Below are 20899 nucleotides of genomic sequence, written 5' to 3' on the forward strand. Positions count from 1 at the left end.
GAAAAATGAGTGTCCGGAAAAGAGAGAAAGGAGGCCACCTAGAGTACTGGTGGCAAAAGAAGATAGCGACTGAAGGGGCCGGGACTCGGAACCCTTCCCCGAGTCTTAGATAGAGTTAGAAATGGAAGGGAAACGTGTAAAATTTCTGGTAGACACAGGGGCTGAATACTCAGTAATAAATAAAGCAGCAGGGAAGCTATCAACAAAGAAAACTCGAGTACAAGGGGTAAATGGGAGTAAAGTGTATCGGTGGACATCAGAAATGAAAGTAGATGTAGCTAATAGACAGATCACATACTCTTTCTTGTATATACCGGAGAGTCCGGTACCATTAATGGGCCGGGATCTCTTAACTAAATTAGGGGTAAGGATATATTTTGAGGATGATGGAATAAAAATCAATGACCGGGAAGGACAACCGATTCAGGTCCTAACCGTTAGATTAGAGGACGAATATAGACTGTATAAAGAGAGGAAGGAAGAAATTGGACCAGAAACTCAAAAATGGATGAGGGAAATCCCAGAAGTATGGGCAGAGAATTCGGGAATAGGAAGAGTTAAAAGGAAAATTCCTCTGGTCGTGGAATTGAAACCAGGAGCTCACCCGATTAGGGTTAAGCAGTACCCAATGACCCCTGAAGCTCGACAAGGGATAGCGAAGCATATTAAAAGGTTACTGAAAGCTGGCATTCTGCGTAAATTCAAATCTCCATGGAATACTCCTCTGCTGCCAGTAAAGAAGCCCGGAGGAGATTTCAGGCCAGTTCAAGATCTGAGAGAAGTTAACAAAAGAGTGGAGGATGTGCATCCTACGGTCCCGAATCCATACACTCTGTTAAGTACAATGCCACCAGATATGGGATGGTATTCGGTTTTAGACTTAAAGGATGCATTTTTTACCATCCCCCTGACGGAACAGAGCCAGGAAATGTTTGCTTTTGAATGGGAAGATCCCGAGAACGGATACAAGGGTCAGTTAACTTGGACCCGATTACCACAAGTGTTCAAAAATTCACCGACTTTATTTAATGAAATACTGCAGGAAGATTTGAGTGAATTCAGGAGACAGAATCCTAGTGTGAAATTGCTTCAGTATGTGGATGATCTGCTGCTAGCAGCAAGAACGAAAGAGGAGTGCGAGGAAGGTACGAGGAAGTTGTTGCAAGAATTAAATAAACTAGGATACCGAGTAAGTGCTAAGAAAGCTCGGCTATGTAGTCCGGAAGTAACATATCTGGGATATAAGATGCGAGATGGTAGGAGATGGCTAACTGATGCCATGAAAGAGACTGTTCTTCGGATTCAGGAACCCAAATCTCCAAGAGAGGTTTGAGGATTTTTGGGGACGGTGGGATACTGCCGTTTGTGGATACCTGGGTTTGCAGAAAAAGCGAAACCTCTGTATGAGGCGAGTCGAGAGAAACCAGACTGGCTGTGGACAGAAGCTATGAGAAAATCTTTTGAGGAACTGAGATTAACCCTGCTAGAGGCCCCTGCACTTGCACTCCCGGACGCAGCCAAGGATTTCCATTTATATGTGAGCTAAAGAGCGGGAATTGCTAAGGGGGTGCTAACTCAGAAGCAAGGACCTTGGAAAAGGATAGTGGCGTACTTATCAAAGAAATTAGACCCAGTCGCCGCAGGGTGGCCTTCGTGCCTTAGAATCATTGCAGCCGTGGCAATGATGGTTAAGGATGCGGACAAACTCACGTTTGGGCAAAAACTGTATGTAACAGCTCCTCATTACGTAGAGGCATTACTCAAACAGCCGCCTGAAAGATGGATAACAAATGCTAGGCTGACTCATTATCAAGCCTTGCTTTTAAACCCAGGAAGAATTATGTATACGTCCCCAACGACTTTAAATCCAGCCACTCTCCTGCCTAACCCAGAGTATGAAACACCTGTGCATAATTGTCAGGAGGTGTTAGCTGAAACTGCGACAGTGCGGGAAGATTTAAAGGATGGGCCGCTGCAAGGATGAAAAGTGTGGTTTACAGATGGAAGTAGCTTGGTCGAGCAAGGAAAAAGAAGGGCGGGAACTGCAGTGGTAAATCAGAAAGGAGAAATAGTTTGGAGCCAGCGTTTACCAGACGGCACTTCGGCTCGAAGAGCGGAACTGAAGAACAAAGTGCTGGAGAAGGATATTATGATACAGGAGGAAGAATGTTAATTCCCAAGCAGATGGGACAGAGGATGGCGCAGCAGTTACATAGTACCACACACTTGGGGAAAGAAAAATGGGACTGTTAATAGAAAAGTTCGGGTTGAGATTCCAAGATCAGAAGAAAATATTAAGAGAGATAATAGAAGGGTGTCAAGCGTGTCAGGAAATGAAACCGAGGGTCAGAAAGGTCCATGAAGGTATAAGGGAAAGAGGTGGTGAACCTGGAAGGCATTGGGAAGTAGATTTTACGGAAATAAAACCAGGTAAATATGGGTATAGATATTTATTGGTATTAGTAGACACATTTTCGGGGTGGGTGGAGGCCTTCCCCACTAAGCGAGAAACAGCCCAGGTGGTAGCAGTCCCATATATGCAAACGGGACATTCTGTGGGACAAATGGGACAGTCGACGGGTTACAACAACGGTTCCCTGCGGGATTACCCTTAGGAGCATATGGGGGGATCCATCAGGACAGGTACATAATAGGACAGATTTACTATGGAATAATGGTACCGCTAAGGCCTTGCCAGATGGAGTGTTTTTAATTTGTGGGGATAGGGCATGGCAAGGAATACCAAAAAGAGCATATAGAGGGCCATGCTACTTGGGGCAGCTAGCGATGATTGCACCTTCTCGAGCTAAATTACTAACTCTGAAATAGGAGCCAAGGAGGCAAAGGCGCTCTATTGGTCTAACTCCAGAGTGCAATGATAATGTACAATTAATATCTGTAACTGCACGGGTCGCCTTAGCTATCTTTGTACCAGGAGCTGCAGCAGGAAATGCATTAAGAGAACTTTCAAAACTAGCCTGTTGGAGTGAGAAGCAAGCAAATGTGACAACCGAGGTATTGGAACAACTCCTGCTCGATCAGAACAGCCTGCGACATGCATTACTACAGGACAGAGCGGCTATAGACTTCTTGCTCCTCGCGCATGGACATGGATGTGAGGAGTTTGAAGGACTATGTTGTTTTAACCTGTCGGGCCATAGCCAATCGATTCAACAACAATTGCGCTGGCTCAAGGAACACACTCAGAAGATAACACGGGAAGAAGGACTGATGGACGAATGGCTAGAGTCATTGTTTGGAGGGTTACCTGGGTGGATATCAGGACTGATAAAAGAAGGATTACGCGTATTTGTAATTCTGTTATTACTGTTACTGTGTATCTGTATAATGTGGAAATGTGTAATGGGGGTAATGGAAAAAGCTACAAATCGAGTTAATTCTATGCACATAATTTTCATGCGACAAACTCAGAAGGATCGAGAAAGGATTCTCTGATATTAGCAAAAGAAAAAGGGGGGAATGTAGGGGTTAAGTAGCTAATGTAGAATAAGCTGAGTCTTAGAGCACAAGGACCCATGATAACTGGCGGAGTCCGGATGCCCTGCTCATGGCAGGGTCTGGACCCTTGATAGATGGTGGGGTTAGGGTGCCCTGCCCTCAATCAGGATGATAGAAGGGCTGCTTATCCGGATGTTTTAAGTCAGCAAAATAGATAACATTAACAAGAATGCAAAACAGGGAAACAGGAGGGGGGAACACTCTTGAGTAAGAACGGTATAAAAGAGGGATGCCCGAAGTGGTCGGGGTCCGTGGTGTGACCCTTGCATGGGAAAGCCTGGACCCCAGCTAGCTGGTAATACTTATTATCTTTCTTCTATTAATAAAAGACAATATATATCTATGGTGTTTGTCTCTCTCCCTGTCAATTCGGATACCGGACCCAACAGTCTGCGGTTAAGTTGGCTAAAAGCCCGGCCGAGCGGCTGGCTTCAACAGGTTTCCAGGGGGACTGCCTGTGAACTGGGCTGAGCAGCTGCATCCGTGCTCCTTATCACTCAGCCTAGGCAGGCAAACATCTTTTTCTCAAGGTCTGGCCTCTGCTTCTCACAGGAGATTTTTTGAGTCTACAGATCACAGAAATTTCCATCTCCAATACACCCTGCCATAGATGTACCCTAAGGGTACCAGGTCTGCCCCCTTCCATCACATGCAGTGGGCATCTGCCCCCAGCCCTCTAGACAGCTGTTCCTGCTGCCCCCACTCACCACCTCTGCCAGCCTTCAGACTGGTCACAAAACCCAGTCCAAGCAAAGGGCTGCAACGGCTGTGTTTTGTGTGTGACAAGCAGTAACACTCCAGAAACTGGGCTCTGGGGCTTTACTTTTAGATGTTTCATGCTTCCAGCAGGTCTCCTGTAGTAAACTTTATAGCTTACTTCTCTTAAAAATAAATGAATACAAAGACACTAACTTACAGCTTTCCTGTATTTAGATTAAATTATGCTCCTTGAAAATATAATGGCTTTGAGGAATAAGGGAATTATTAATGTTTTCCTTCATTAGAAAATCTGTTTAAGAAGGGTTTTCTGATTATAATCTCTCAGTTCCATTCTGAAGATCTAACTACCCTGAACCCACAGCAGTTCACATGAGGTGCTGTGATTGCCAGATGCATGATTTAATGACAGCAACTTAATGGAACTAAGCTCATGATTTAATTATATTAATTGTCAGACCTGGAAAAGACCATAGCTGCTTCCTCCCGCTATCCCAGTTGTGAACCATTGCCTGCCAATTTTCAAATTAGGGCCTCTGACCGAGTTCTGCAGTCAGCACAATGCCGCAGAAACCTGGTGTTTCAGCTAAGGAAATACTTCTTTCAAACTGAATATGAATGTTTAGGAAAAAACATAGGCTATTATGCTAGTTGCCCAAAGCAATGCTCTCAGAGGGTAACAATCCATCTACAAGCTTGAAACCCACCTGAAGTCACTGTGTGTAAAATGGTTATGTGATGAGCGGTAAAATATGCAGGTGCATGAGGAGGGAAGCATCAGATATTTTTGGAACATGAATGAGTTTTAAGATTAATTCTATGTAAGAATCTTGGTGGTTTTCATTTTAATATGCTATGGATCATGGCTGTTATTAAGCAAAGGTCTTTACCATTCCCTGACATCCATGTAGGCAGAAACCTGACTCCATCCAGGAGGAAGGTCACTTGGAGCTGAGGAGAATATACTACTCTTGGCTTCTTTCAAGGGTTTATTCCTGAATTTATGAAGTTACTGAAACTCCATGACGAAGAATTGATGCTAATGCAAACGCTATGAGTTTTAATTACTTTTTCAGACTTGGTTTGGGTCCATTTGCTTTGCTCTGTCTTTAAAGACCTTATTGCATGGAAGATGTTTTGCAAGAGCAAATAGTGGATTTTTTTTTTTTTTTTCAATAGAGTACACTTTATTAAATACAGGAAAGCTGAGCTTTCCTGGAAGGGTTTAGCTGTGTTTTAAAATGAGAAAGATTATTCAAAATTTTCTAACTCAGACCCAAGACATTCTATTATTTCTCTTCTTTTGACTCTAGCAATGGGGTTTTGTCATGCTATCTGTCATTAAAGGAAACAGTAAAATAATCCAGAGGGGCAACAACCACTGGGCTTTAGTTAGTTGATTCACCAGCGCAAGATCTTTGTAATAACAACATCCACCATTACCTGGCACAATTGTTATAAGGGATAGGCTTATCAATTAGCAAATAGCAACTAGCAAGAGCAGTATATTCCCCTCAACTCCCCATCAGTCCAATCTTCCTTTTCTAGGATGGGAGGCATTAACACCATCAGCTTCCTAAATCATATTGTCCCCAAAGCAGCAAAATGTTGGGCAATTAATTATTAAACCTGATGGTTGAGTAAGGAGTTAACAAAGACACTGATGAATTGCACTCTGACCATGTGGCAAAGACATGATAGGGAAACCATGGGCACTGTCCCCAGCAGGAAGATAGGGAAGTGGGAAATCCTGTAGAGGCAGGGCGGTCTTGCTTCGCTAAACACTGCAACAATGCCAAACTGGACACGCTTGCAAACACTGATAAGGAACCAAGGCCCATTATGCTGGCAGTGCAAAAAAAAAAAAAAAAAAAAAAAGCAGATGCTCTTATAGATCCCCCTCTGAAGTGCTTTGTAAGAATGACCATAGCACAGTCATGTACTCCTTCCCTAAGGTTATAAAAGACAGAGTCCAGCATGGATGAGTTGAGCAGGGATCGGGAACGACACCCGAACATCTCCTCCATCTGGACCATGATGTGAGTATCTTTACCCTCCCCTTACCTGGGATGCTGGGCTAAGGTGACTCCTTGTGAGGTTGAGAGTCCCCTGTACTTTCAGGGTGTAGAAATGCTAGCATATTTTTCAGCTCCTTGCAAGGTTGAGAGGCCCCTGTACTTTCAGAGTGAAGTAACGCTATAGCAATTTTTTATTTTTATTTCTTTTTCTTTCTGGATCAAGCAATGTACTCCATTCAGTACACACACATTTTTTCTTTTCCAATTTATTGACTGGCTCTTCTTTGACTGTTTATCTGCTTCAGCAAGCTTTGGAACAAAGCCCACCTTGTAAATTCAACCAATCTGGGTTGGACATGATTTGGCTTATTCACACATGATATAAACATGTGTGAATGAAACCTAAGCCTGGCTCTGTAAACTGGATAAGTTCAGACCATAACAATAACTATGCTGGGTTAAAGAACACTGTTAAAATTCCATCTGCATTGAAAATGAGAAATAATTATGCCCAAGTCAGACACATAAATTCTTTTTTTAACATTTTTTAAATAGAAAAGGACTTTTTTATTTTTATTTTTCTCAAGAGAACTTGCCTTTTCTTATAGTGGCACCAGGAAGTAATGGAACCACAGGGAAAATAAGTTTTACATCATTTCAACAAGAAATAGCCAAATATAAGAAATTCAGCACTTTGCTAAATCTACAAAATTTGTCACACTGCAGAGGGAGGCTCAGAGTCATTTCATTTAACTCCATGTAGACCAGGAGATTGCTGTACTCCTCCTAGTACTTCCATACCCTTCCCTGTACACTTCTTACAGATTTAAAAAAATAAGTCCCTCAATTTCTTGATTCATTTAGAAGTTTTCAATAGCTACAAGCTACAAGATCTTCATGTGAAAGCATCCTTTCTGCAGCAGTATTTCACAATAGTGAAGTATAGTATTGTTTTTATATTTAAATAGTAAGAACTTTATTACTACTTATTTTGTCTAGTTATCATCCTCACCATCCCTAGTATCACAACAGCAACAAATCTCAGCAAATGACTAAGAAATATCATTCATGTTGAAGAACATTCTTATTAAATCAGTTTGTCTTACAAAAACTGAAAAAAAAATCAGTAGATTTCTCAACAATCTGGATAGAAGTTGGCAAAGCCCAACCTAAATTTTCCATTGGAGACACATTGTAAATGTGAGCAGTGCTGGTCTCAACATTGAAACACAGTGTAATAGTCCATTCTGAATCTTACGGGAGTGCAAGCTTTAGATTTAATTTCAAACAAGTAGGTCCCTAAAGATCTACTTGTTGAACTCTATTTCAGCAGGCTAAATACTGCTTTGCATAAAACAAGCTGACAAGATTTTTTTTCTGGCCCTTTGCTTCCCAAAGTCTTTGATTGTCACTCTCTAGCTTTCGTTTGCATTGTATGTGCCATATGAAAGGGAGGGGCAGCCACCCTTTCTCTGCCATCAGGTTTGCATTTCACCATTTCCCAGATTTACTTCAAAGCAGTCAGCTCGTGCCTTTGCATTCAAATATATTCTGCAGAGGATTGCAATGCTACCAGTAGCATCAGAAAATACATTAAAGCCTGGATTGGTCCTGTGCCCAAGAGCACCTCATGCAATCTTAAATCTTGTGCCTCTCCCTTGAGAAGTAAATAGGCATTTGTGAAATTGTGGAATGTATGAAGCAAAGCACACACTGCCTAGACATGAGCTGCACAAAGCAAGCTCGGCCTGTCTCCCAGGAAAAGCTGCTAATGGCTGCTGTGAAACCTCAATCTTTCCAAACTATTTTGGTGTCTACTTCTCAGCTGATATGCTTTGCTCATGCATTCTTAAAAACATTTCACTGTTTCCTCCTTGCTGCCCTGCTCCATAGACCAATCCTGCAAACACATGCAACTAACCCTGTTGGTGGGAGTGCGAGACGAATACTGAGAGGGGCAGGTCTCTGCAGGAGAGTCAGTGGGACCAGCTGAGAAGGGGGCACCTGACTACAGCAGGACTGCCCAAGCTAACCAGACCAGGCTAGGGCTCTGGAAGGAAGGGGGGCCCAAGAGAGCTGGTCAGTATTCAAGCAGCACTTCCTCCACGCTCAGGAGCGGTGCATCCCTTTGAGTAAGAAGTCAGGCAGAGGGGGCAGGAGGCCTGCATGGATGAGCAAGGGGCTGCTGCTAAAACTCAATCAGAAGAAGGCAGTATACAAAAAGTGGAAGAAAGGACAGCCCCCTTGGGAGGAATATAGGAATGTTGTCAGGGAATGCAGGGATGTAATGAGGAAAGCCAAGGCACAATTGGAATTAAATCTGGCAAGGGATGTTAAAAATAATAAGAAGAGCTTTTTCAAATATATCAATGGCAAAAGGAAGATCAGGGAAAATGTGGGTCTGCTGGTGAATGGGATGGGTGCCCTGGTTATGAAAGACACAGAAAAAGCAGAGCTACTGAATGCCTTCTTCGCTTCAGTGTTTACCAAGGGCAGCCCTCTGGAATCCCAGACCCTAGAAACCAGAGAGGGTGCCTGGAGAGAGGAAGACTTGCCCTGCATAGAGGAAGGTTGGGTCAGAGAGCTCATAGGGAAACTTGACATCCACAAATCCATGGGCCCTGATGGGATGCACCCCAGAGTGCTGCGGGAGCTGGCAGATGCCATAGCTAAGCCGCTCTCCATCATCTTTGAAAGATCCTGGAGAACGGGGGACGTGCCGGAAGACTGGAAGAAGGCCAATGTCATGCCAGTCTTCAAAAAAGGCAAGAAGGAGGACCCAGGCAACTACAGATCAGTGAGCCTCACCTCCGTCCCCGGAAAAGTGATGGAGCAGCTCATCCTGGCTGTTGTCTCCAAACATGTGGAGGATAAGAAGGTGCTCAGGAGTAGTCAGCATGGATTCACCAAGGGGAAATCATGCTTGACTAATCTGATAGCCTTCTATGATGGAATGACCGGCTGGGTAGATGAGGGGAGAGCGGTGGATGTTACCTATCTGGATTTCACCAAGGCTTTTGACACTGTCCCTCACAGCATCCTCCTGGGCAAGCTCCGGAAGTATGAGAGAGATGAGTGGATGCTGAGGTGGTTTAACAACTGGCTGGATGGCAGAGCCCAGAGGGTGGTGATCAGCGGTGCAGAGTCTAGTTGGAGGCCTGTAGCTAGCAGTGTCCCCCAGGGGTCAGTCCTTGGTCCAGTTCTGTTCAATTTATTCATCAATGACCTTCATGAAGGCACAGAGTGCTCCCTCAGCAAGTCTGCTGATGACACCAAACTGGGAGTAGCTGATATCCCAGAAGGCTGCGCTGCCATCCAGACAGACCTGGACAGACTGGACAACTGGGTGGTGAAAAACCTCATGAAATTCAACAAGGCCAAGTGCAAGGTCCTGCACCTGGGGAGGAATAACCCCAGACACCAGTACAGGCTGGGGTCTGACCTTCTGGAGAGCAGCTCTGCAAAGAAGGATATGGGCGTCATGGTGGACATCAATTTGACCATGAGGCAGCAGTGTGCCCTCGTAGCCAAGAAGGCCAATGGGATCCTGGGGTGCATTAAGAAGAGCGTCTCCAGCAGATCGAGGGAGGTGATCCTGCCCCTCTACTCAGCCCTGGTGAGGCCACATCTGGAGTATTGTGTCCAGTTCTGGGCCCTCCAGTACAAGGATGATCAGGGACCTAGAACATCTGCCCTCTGAGGAGAGGCTGAGGGAGCTGGGCCTGTTCAGCCTGGAGAAGAGAAGGCTGAGAGGGATCTAATCAGTGTCTATAATTACCTCAAGGGAGGGAGTGAAGAGGATGATGCTGGTCTCTCTTCAGTGGTGGCCACTGACAGATCTAGAGGTAATGGCCACAAACTGAAGCACCAAAAGTTCCACAGGAACTTAAGGAAAAAATTCTTAACAGTGAGGGTGCCAGAGCACTGGAACAGGCTGCCCAGAGAGGTTGTGGAGTCTCCTTCTCTGGAGATCTTCAAAACCCGCTTGGATGCAGCCCTGTGCCACGTGCTCTAGGTGACGCTGAGAGTGCAGGGGGGTTGGACTAGATGATCTCTAGAGATCCTTTCCAACCTTTACGGTTCTAAGAGTCTATGAAACTAAATTAATGTCTTCTCTTGTCTTTTGTCTTTTTTTTTAATAGCTATAAATAATTAAATATTAAATGAGGCAATAAATCACTATTGTAAACAAGTAGCTATCTAGTATTTTTCCTTACTTATGTTTTCCTTCCTTACTTATTTAGTATTTTTTCCTAATCGTTTTAGGAAGACTCTGCAAGAGCATTTTCTGTGTACTGCTTCTCTAAAAAAAAAAAAAAAAAAAAAAAACTGTTTGCATTAAGGTTAGAGATCCAGGTACTGGGTAAGAAAACTTGAAGGAAAAAAAATAAAGGAGACACTCGAAAGTCAATAAAAATGAACCTGCCAACCCTGCTACTAACCACTCTGGGAGAAGCCTAATTGCAAGAGGGTGATTCAAAGGTAGCGATGTGAGGGCAGCGACCCTTAACCTCTCTCCTCGCAAGCCCTGCAGTGCAAGCACATCATCACATCTGACCACTGAGTTCCAAACCCACCACTTGGGTCCAGGTGGAAACACTCCCACAGCCCTGAGGAGAGCCCCTCCAGGCTGGGTGTCCTATTGCATTGGCTATTCCCAGGGCATGTACCATAAAAAATAAAATAAAACATAAACCATAAAACAAATAAAGGAAGATAAATTCATGTTAAAGACTCTTAAATATGTTTACACTCCTAATCTGCATGATTTATGCTACTGCCCTTTGATTATGGTATTAATTAACCAGGCTAAGCACTGTGGCTGCCAGGTACTGGCTGGTGCCCGAGGAGTTGGATGAGGTTGCAGATGCTGGAAGCTGTGCCACGCAGAGTCTAGGAAAAGGCAGCCGTGTTCACGTGTGATCCTGGCCTGTGGCACTGAGCCTATGCTCACTGGCAACATCAGCAACATCTCGCTAGCTTTAATGGTGTAGAGCAATGAAAAGAGGTTAACTTCATTCATGTAATGCACTGCAATGCACTTTATCCTGTGAAGTCCCTGTCCCTTTGACTTGCTGCTCTTCGGGATATATGTCCCTGTTTTGGGGATGCCGGCCTTTGCACCTGAGCAAATGGGAAAGCAGAAGCCAAAGCAGGCTTGCTTTTCCATCCACAGGAGACCAGATTTTGAAGACAGAGGTCATCTTTTTCCTAAAATCAACCACCACAAAATATAAGCCATACAAAATTAAAAAAACTGTGAACTGGCAAGTGTTTCGAGGTATTGAGAATAGAAATAGGGTTTGTAGAGGGAGATTCTTACTGCTACATCCATTATTCAGTAGTGACTTGAAAAAGCTGTTCTAGTAATCTTACGTGTCTGGAGGAAACAAAGCACTCAGAAATTAAATTAGTACATGGTATTATAAATTTTGCTTTTGCCATAACAAGTCCTGGTCTTATCTTTCCTCATTCTTATTTTTCCTGTCTTAATAGTTTTCTGAAATGGATTATTGTCTTTTTTTTTTTTTTCCTGAAAGCAGGAAGTCTGTACAAGAAAAAAGATTTAATAAAACCTGGAGCAAGAATGAATTCACACCTGCATGAATACTCTGAAATAGCACAGGTTGCCTGATACATAAAACCTTTCTTTCTACAGAAGGAAAGAAGAGAAATCCAGCTCTTGTCCAGAAAGGCTGCACAAAACAGACTGCCTTTTCTAGTTAAATCCCATCCATAGACAGGAGTGTCCATCTGTTAGGAAAGAGAGAAGCCTTCTTCCACCCAGGGAGCCTTCTGCCAGACACAATACTCCACACAGGGGTCTCTTGCCTGTGGTTCCTAAGTATCTCCAGAATAAAAGGAGCTGCAAGAAGTACAAGGATACTTTTGAGAAGAGCAAAAAGATTTCAGTACTGTGCTGCAAGGGGTTTAAAGCTGCCAAAGACAGGGACAAGGCGGGGGAAGCATCACCTCAGTATTTGCAGAAGGTAGTCAAGAGCCTCTGCTTGCATCAGCTGTCCTACAGAATGGGTTGCAGCAGTTGGCATTCCTGGCTCTACTGCCTTCTTTTAAGTCCAGAGAAACAGTAAAATCATCCTGTCGGCTCTGCCAAGGTGCCCTGCACATCTCAGCTCCAGGTCCTTGTGCATCTTCATCATCTTGTGCAAATAGCTCCTTCACCGAATGCCCAGGTGCATATGAAAATGCCTCTATTCTATCACTTTTTATATTCTAAATAACTAGATACGGTGAATACACTTGGTCCAGTAACACACAAAATCATGAATAAGAAGGTCCTAAGAACAACTACTGTTATTAATTGAGTCACAGTTTTCAGATCTTCCTAACTATTTCTTTCTAAGCAGCCAAATAGCTTTGCAGGGCAAAAAATGAAACGAAACGAAACGAAACGAAACGAAACGAAACGAAACGAAACGAAACGAAACAAGATAAGATAAGATAAGATAAGATAAGATAAGATAAAATAAAATAAAATAAAATAAAATAAAATAAAATAAAATAAAATAAAATGGTAGAAAATGTAGGTTCAGTGATGAATGAAGTGTTCTTGGTGTCCCAGAGTCAAGTGGTTAGTTCCAACCTTTTGTATTTTTCTTATGAAACAACTTCTTAAATGAATTTCTATTTTTAATCTGCTTTTATCACTTAAATTGACTTTGAAAGATTATTTAAGAGACAATTTCCTGAAATATTTTCATTCTAGTAGTTCAGTTATGTTGTACTTGCAGCATAATGTAAGAAAGAAGTATGACGACTCATTCAAATTGCATTAATATGAATTCTACCCTTAAAGTTACACTGTAGGCCTCTTCTCCTCCCCCCAAAAAATCCAACAACAGTTTTTCCTAGGAAATGGCCATCTTTTAAAAGGAATACAGACAGAAGCCAAATACAATCTTTTTGCCTAAGTCAGGGCAGAAACAAAGGCATCTGTATGTTCCTCCTCCAGGAGGACTGCACTAAATCCTCTGCATTAGCCTACCATGTCACAGTGGGTTACCAGCTCCAGAAACAGCCATTTCTGAACAACACGCCAAGTTGCACTGTGGGTTGTACATTTTTAGCAGCTCTGGTTTGAACAGCATACTCGAGGCTTGAGCTTATATCAGAAAGTTGAAGAAATTTAGCAAACGCTGAGTTTTGATACTCCTACCTCCCAGAGGCATCAGCTGTTCTCTCATAAAAAAGTTTTGTGTATATGTAGTTGTTATTTTTTTGACTGAGGTATGGCTTTGAGACCATCTTGATCACATCAGCACTGGTCACAGGACACTTGTGAATCCAGTTCTCATTGCTCCTGGGTAGCCATGCAATATGCCTGAAAGGAGGAACCCACCAGGGACTGGTACTTACAAGCAGCAACTGCCCCAAATGTCAACCTTGGTGTCTCAGGGATACAGAAACAAGCCCTGGCACCAGCTTTCACGATTGCAGTTCAAATCAGACAAGGGGTTGGGTTCCCCTCATAAGGAAGGGGTAGACTCATCTGAAAACACCCAAGAGCCAAGTTCATTCTAAACAGACATTTCCCTTCCCTAACTGGAGAGCCTCAGGCAGCCAGGTTCCTAATACTGCCCCCTTAATTCGGTAAAAAAAATAGAGATACTTACCTCAAGTATCCCTCAGTGGGTGTATGGGTAGTCTTAAGAGTCAAGTCTTTTGCAAGGAAGAACAGTGCTTTCTTCCCCCAATTCATCTGTTCTCATCTACTGTAAGAAATATCATTTCAACAGGGGTGCTTTAGAGCTGGGATATAATAATGTGAATGTGCAAGCTACTGGAGTTTCTGCTTTTATTAAAAAGCGACATCACATTTGCATTTCAGAATATTTTTAAACAGGGCCTTCTTGTTAAAGCTTTAGATATTTAAGAATAAAGGTCTACATGTTTCACACCTGCATAGAGCTTTGCAGTTTACATAGTAGCCACCAAACAGCTATATTGCACAAGGATTCACACAACGCTACACCATTCTTAGCTTAGTATACATTGTAAAGTGTTGTTTTGTAGGAAGAAACTTGCTTTATTTGGGGAAAAAAAAAGTACCATTGAACTGCATCTTGAAGAGATGATGCTTTTTTGTTGAAGTGAAAATAAATCCTTTAACTCTAACAATATGTTTTCTATTTAATAAATGAGAGTAAGCACCATATATAAGCACCTCTATTCTATTCTCAAATTAGGACATTTTTTTTTTTAATTATAAAAAAAATGAGTCTGAGAGACTCTGGGTATTTGTGTTCAGTTTATAAAAATTCTTTAAAATAAACAGTAATGAACTCCTACATCCTAGGGATATTGATCCAGATGTTTTCAAAGAATCCCAATGCAGAATTGTGAAATGCTAACCATGACATAATTGTGCCACTTAGAGCAGTTACTGAAACAGAGAAATCAAAAGTGGCATATGTGATACTCATCTGCAGAAAAAGATTTGATTTGGGAATAACAGACCAGAAACTCCAACTCTTTAAAATCAATAGCTTTAAGCTTATACTAGATTTGGTACATAAATAGGCAAATGGTGATTGAGAAGACAGTTACCGAAGAGAGACTCCTGTCTCCTGAGTCTATTTGACATTACTGAGCTCTGTATAGGAGGTGGAAATTTTTATGATCTGTAAGGTCATAAAAATCTCCTGGGGGAAGCAGAATCCAGACCTTGAGAAACAAGATATTTAGCCCGCCTGGGCTGAGCAATAAGGAACATGGAGGCAGCTGCTCAGACAGGTTCACAGCCAACCTCCTCTAAAAGCAGCTGAAGGCGGCTGCTCAACCAGGCTTGTAGGCAGCTCAAGAGGGGGAAGGAAAAACTCCTAACACTAAGGCCTATGCTGTCTCCGCAGGAGCCAGTCAGCAACTCTCTCTAATCTGCCAGCCCGAGAGGATGTTCAGTTTCAGTATCCTGGCAGCAAATATTACCTTGTGAGTAATTATCCATGCTTTGCTTCTTTTATGTGTTTTCACCTGAATAAAGGCTCGATGTAGCCACCTCACTTTGCGTGATTATTGCCAAATCCCTAGCCCATCCGGAACATAATTGGCGACGATGATGGGATTCAGCAATTGAAAGAGTGAAACTCACTAATGGAGTGCACAGCTACGTGAGGTCGTGCCACTGGATAGAAATCGTCTTCGTGCTGCTTGTGTCTGTGGTCTTTACTGTGTGTGATATGCAGTGGTTCTTTTTCAGGAGTGCTACAGGCAGCACTGGAGACTGCAGGGAGGCTGCACCTCTGAGGGAGCATCCTGAATGGGGGCCAGAACCATGGAATACTCTGTGGGACCGATGGGAAACCTGCACCCAGGTATCTCCAGAACCATGGACCCAGAAGGACCCCATGGCGGTGTTACAGTATTGGGGTCATTTTGTAGAGACTGACCGTACTAAGAACTCGGTCCGACTGGAACATGCTAGTCGGATGGGAGGTGCTCTGCTGTGTGCATACGAGATTTTAGCGGGGCAACTAAAGGAGGAACAGGAGAGGAATCAGCTCCTCCAAGAGCAGTTACAGGCAGTCCGAGCCACCCAGGTGGTGCAGAGGCAGGCTCTGCTGGAGATGAATGATCAGAGGGAGCTCCTGGAGGAGAAATGTGCTAAATTTGCGACACAGTATGCGACACGAGTGGTAAAGAATGGGTGAGGGAGAAAACCGGGGCAGAAGGGAGTCGGGTGTGGATGATTATCACTGACCCTGACTGGGACCCGGCAACTTGGGATGGGGATATTTGGGAATCAGATGAGGAAGTCCCCACACCAGAGAAGAAGGGCCCATCGCAGGACTAACCAAAGAGGCGAGTCGCTCTGGTAATACGAAGGAAAGCTGTGCTGCCAGGGCCAGGACAAGTGGTGTGACAGGATGAACTAACTGATTTCACCCCTGAAGATTTTAAAAATCTGTTGAGCAAATATAAACAACAACCCGGGGAGAAGCCACAGTCCTGGTTAGTCCAGTTAATGGAGGAGGGAGCAGATTCGGTGATGCTTGATAATGTGGATGCCCCAAAATTTTAGGGATATATGTACAATCTGCATTGCGAAGAGTAGACGAAAGCAGCAAGAGTCTTATTGCCACGGTAGCCGAGGATCTTGCTGACTGCCACACCCATGATGGCGATTGGCCCCCATCCAGTTCCTCCTGGGTAACTATTAGACAAGCATGCCAGATGCTTAAGGCAGAGGCCATGAAGATTGCTGTAGGGGTGGGAAGTCCGGGGCTTTAATTACAGCAGCCATTGTTACTGGGATGTGAAACAAATTGCTAGAAGCGTGTCTGGGTTATCTAATCCCCGTATTAATGACAGAGCAAGGGAGTCCTATTGAGAACATCATCGAGAGATTACAGCAAATAGGAGACTTACTGGGATTGGAGTTAGACCAACTCAAACCCAACTTGCCTAATGGGTGAAAAAGAAGAGAAAATGCCGCAGGGCCGGGACTTGGGGAGCAGGCTCAATTATTTCAACTACTGTTACAGAAGGGCATTGATAGACAGGAAATTGATGGGAAACCAACAGAAGTATTACGCCAACTAGCATGCCGACATAATGTCTGTGCAGTCCAGGTGGCCAAGCAATGCTCAGGAATAATGTTTGAGGCTAATGGATCACAGGTGTTGTACCTGTGGGAGGATTTAGAGCGAATGGTGTTACGATTCAGACCAAAGGAGGGACTGGAACCACTTTTTTTCCCCTCAGGAGAGGCTCGGACACCCGAAACAAGAATAGGGGGGTGGCCAAACTCCAGTGTCCAAAGGGTTCTCGCTGAGACAATCGACTGTTTGTTACATGTACCATTCATTGGTCGGAACGAAATAGAGAAACGGTTCACACTCTGGTGGACAAGGGAGCGGAGGTCACAATAGTGCACGGGAACCCAGAAAAGCATGGGGGTGAATTAACCCCGGGTTGGGTGACCAGCCTGTCAAGGGAAAACTTGTGGATCTGGCTATACAAATAGCTGACTGGCCCCGATGGACATTCCGGGTCATGATTGCCCTAATGCATGAATATATTCTTGGAATCGATGTATTGCGTGGCCAGTCATCGGACATGGATGGAACATTATGGAATTTTGGGACCACGCCATGGATGGCACAGGTGATACAAGTGGGACAACTTGCACAAGAGGCTGATATACCTACAGCCACTCAGATTGTGAATCTGAAACAATACCGAATTCCTGGGGGCGACGAAGCAATACAGGCTGCAGTGGATGATTTACTGGCGAGTGGGGTAATTTGATATGCCCATTCACCCTTTAATTCACCCATCTGGCCCATCAAGAAGCCAGATGGCAGTTGGCAGATGATGGTGGACTATCGAGGGGTGAACAAAGCTACCCCTCCAATTACGGCAGCAGTCCTGGAAGTGATAACGCTACTTCAGAAGGTTCAGAAACATAGTGGGACCTAGTATGCTGTTATTGATATAGCTAACACGTTTTTTTACCATCCCCATACCTGAAGGAGCACAGGATCAGTTTGCTTTCACGTGGAACAGAAATCCAAAATACATTTACCCAATTGCCGCAGGGATATAAGCATAGCTCGACCTACTCCCATCAAGCTATACATCGGACTCTTGAAGCTGCTAGGGTGCTGTGACCAGGGAAGGTCCAGATGATCCAATACATAGATGACATTTTTGATAAAAGGACCAGATCAAGAAACAGTAGATGAGAAACTAACACATGCCATCAAGTGCCTAGAAACCGTAGAGCTGCATTATGGTATCCCTGCAGAGATACAATTGGATAATGGATCTCGCTTTAAAAATAAGCAGGTGATACAGTGGGTGAACAATTGTCACATGACCTGGACGTATCACCTGCCGTATTACCCTCAAGGGGCTGGTCTGGCGGAACGTATGAACGGTGTATTGAAACAGCAGTTACGGAGGTTAGAGGGCGGGAAATATACTAAGTGGGTAGATCATCTACATGAAGCAATCAGAGTGCTCAACAATAGAGGGTTGACCAAAGAGTCAACGCCTCTTATCCTGATTAGAGAGATACCCTGTGTGAATCGTGCAGTAGCCACCTCGACTGTAGCATATGAATCTGGAGCGAACTCTAGTATCTTCTCTGCTAGGGAAGTGTGGAGGCTCGTTTAAAGACAATAGTACCTTGTTAGCAGATAGTTAACCACAAGGATGTCAGTCTTTGCAGCAGATGGGGGACAGAGCCGAGAAAGAGGAGGACTGAGGAACACCTCCCCCTGCCCCGTGTGAGATGTATCTTATCAGAAGAAAAGAAACAAAGCCAGACAACCGCGCAGGTGGCCAGATGCTGATTGGTTGTGAGCTTTGCAACACTTGCGTTAAGAAAGTATAAAAAGAAGTTGGTTTGGAAATAAAGTTGTCTCACTCTGCATCCCAGACTGAGTCCGTTTCTTCACAAGGTGCAACAGGGAAGGGTTGGTATTAAACCATAGAGGAATACTTGAATGGGACCCCAGGGGGATCTGCTGGCTACACCCAGATGCTTGCATACATATTGCCCGTAATGTGGAGGTTTTGCGGCTCATTTATCTCACTCTGCTAAGTGCCACCCGACACCTGCTTTTGCTAAATCCCAGTCAGAGTATAGAAAAAGATTTGATACTGGGCATCAAAAACTTATCCAGTCAAAAAGTTAAGCTAGTGCCTGGACCACTGGTAACCATTTTCCATGTGTACCAAGTTGCACCATTCGAAAGGCCTTTCCAGGGATTTCCTGGGGGAAGAGTGTGGTACATTCCACCAGATACTCACATCCCCATAATGACTGAAGTAATAGCTTGTGATAATTCCCAGACAGTAAACATTGCCAGAGCCAGAGATCTGGAGTGGAAGAGGGTCCCTATGGATCACCTTAGATGGCGTTGAGATGGGGGCGGGGGGCCAAGAATCGAAATAATCCCCAAGACAGCGAAAACAGATTTTCTCGAAAACTAAGACATCCCCCTCCTCCCTCACCCATCCCCCCGCCACGAGTGGATCAGATGTTCTGAGGGAGAGGGAGGATTGGGAGCCCTACTCTGACTTGTATCCTTGGAGAGAGAGTAGGGAAATAGTTCAGTATAGGAAACAAGAATGAAGCAACAGCCAAGCTCCAGTAGAGGGGCACGGAAGGACCCGTGACCCCATGTAGAGATCATTAGGTGTGCTGCAAGCACTGGGAATTGAACAAAATAACTTGTCCCTCGCTCTTAGTTGCATCCAGGCCCAGATGTGGGTGCAGAGTGTCATTGCAGGTATATTGAGAGACGGAGACAACAGAGCCCTCCCCACTGAGATCTGAAAAATCGTGTGGGATGCGACCACGGAGGAAGAGCGACAGCTTCAAGCGTGATGAAGACCTGTGACCTTCACCCATGACCAGATCCTCAGCGCAGTCATTGCCTACTTACTGACCCTGGCAGATGTCACCATTGAGAAGGTTTATCCCATTGTAGCTCTGGGAATTAACACCAACGAATCTGTGTTCTACCCCCCCCCCACCCCCCCCGACCACCGAATGTGGGCAAGGGTGTCTGATAAAAAATGGCAGTTGATAGATCTAGAAGCCTGTATTTTAGAACGGGGGTTGGGGTTCATATAGGAAGATGATGCCCTTAAGGTGAGCAATGTTTGCTTTGATATCAAGGAGGGTGTGTGCCATTTTGAGATCAATCCGCAGAGTAATAATAAAACCACATTAGCTTATGTAGGGAAAGGATGCGTGTGTTCTAGAACAATGTGTAAATATGTGCTAATTAAGGAAAGCTATGACCGGACTGTTTAATGCTAATTAGAAACTATAACCTATATCATAGCATGAACCTGATCCCAATAAGTATGGATTTGTCGCTTGTAAAAGAAGTGTTAGAACATGAAAATTTACAACAGCTGTTAGAAAATGCTAAGGCAGAAGCTAAAAAGATACTAACAACTGTGCATCATGATGGCAACAGGATAAAGCAGGTCATGGAATGGATTAAGACGGTGGGAGGCCACCACTGATGTGAAATTTTCTTTGGCCTGTCACCCACAGTGACCGGTGTGTTCAATGCACTGCTTCATCCGGTCGCAGTTATACTACTAATGCGAATCTGTGTGTGTCGCCATAATAGCGGGTTGCTGCTGTATGAGGCAAGTGAGACACTACCTTGATGACCAGCTGAAAAGCCTAAGCACCATAGTCAAGGGCAAGACTGGGTTGGCCTCTGTGTTCGCCACCAAGAAGAACTTTGAGCTCCGCTGTTGGCTGCAACCCATTCGGCTTTGAGCGGTGGGGACACATGCCGTGCCAGACCTTAATGTGAGTGATGGCCATCTCTCTCTCTGAGGGCCATCTAGGAGGCGAGTGTAGGCCAAGCGGCCTGCTGCTGGCATGATTGACAGCTAGCGCAATTAACTTGTGACTAAGTACACAGAACTCGCTGTGAGGGATATGCTCCTTCCCCAGCTCATCCTGACTTCTCACACATAGCCCTGTTCAGGTGTTAACTACCACATTATCTGATCCTGGTAGCTGCCTCCCTGATTTCTTTCCCCACCCAGACATTAACCATCAATAACAGTCCTGATGGCCCTATCCTGATGGGAGATAAGGCTAACTGGGAGTACACCAGCCAACAGTCATTTCTGAATTGAAAGAA

At 44.3% G+C, this 20899-nt stretch overlaps 1 pseudogene; it reads left to right on the forward strand.

Annotated features, from left to right (window-relative positions):
• The first annotated feature begins 1681 nt into the window (after positions 1-1681).
• On the forward strand, positions 1682-15356 carry LOC148595427 (endogenous retrovirus group PABLB member 1 Env polyprotein-like; annotated as a pseudogene).
• Positions 15357-20899: the final 5543 nt, after the last annotated feature.

Source organism: Tinamus guttatus, unplaced genomic scaffold (assembly GCF_059628265.1).
Source record: "Tinamus guttatus ecotype Peru unplaced genomic scaffold, ASM5962826v1 Tinamus_guttatus_pri_ptg000100l, whole genome shotgun sequence".
In the NCBI taxonomy this organism is placed as follows: domain Eukaryota; kingdom Metazoa; phylum Chordata; class Aves; order Tinamiformes; family Tinamidae; genus Tinamus; species Tinamus guttatus.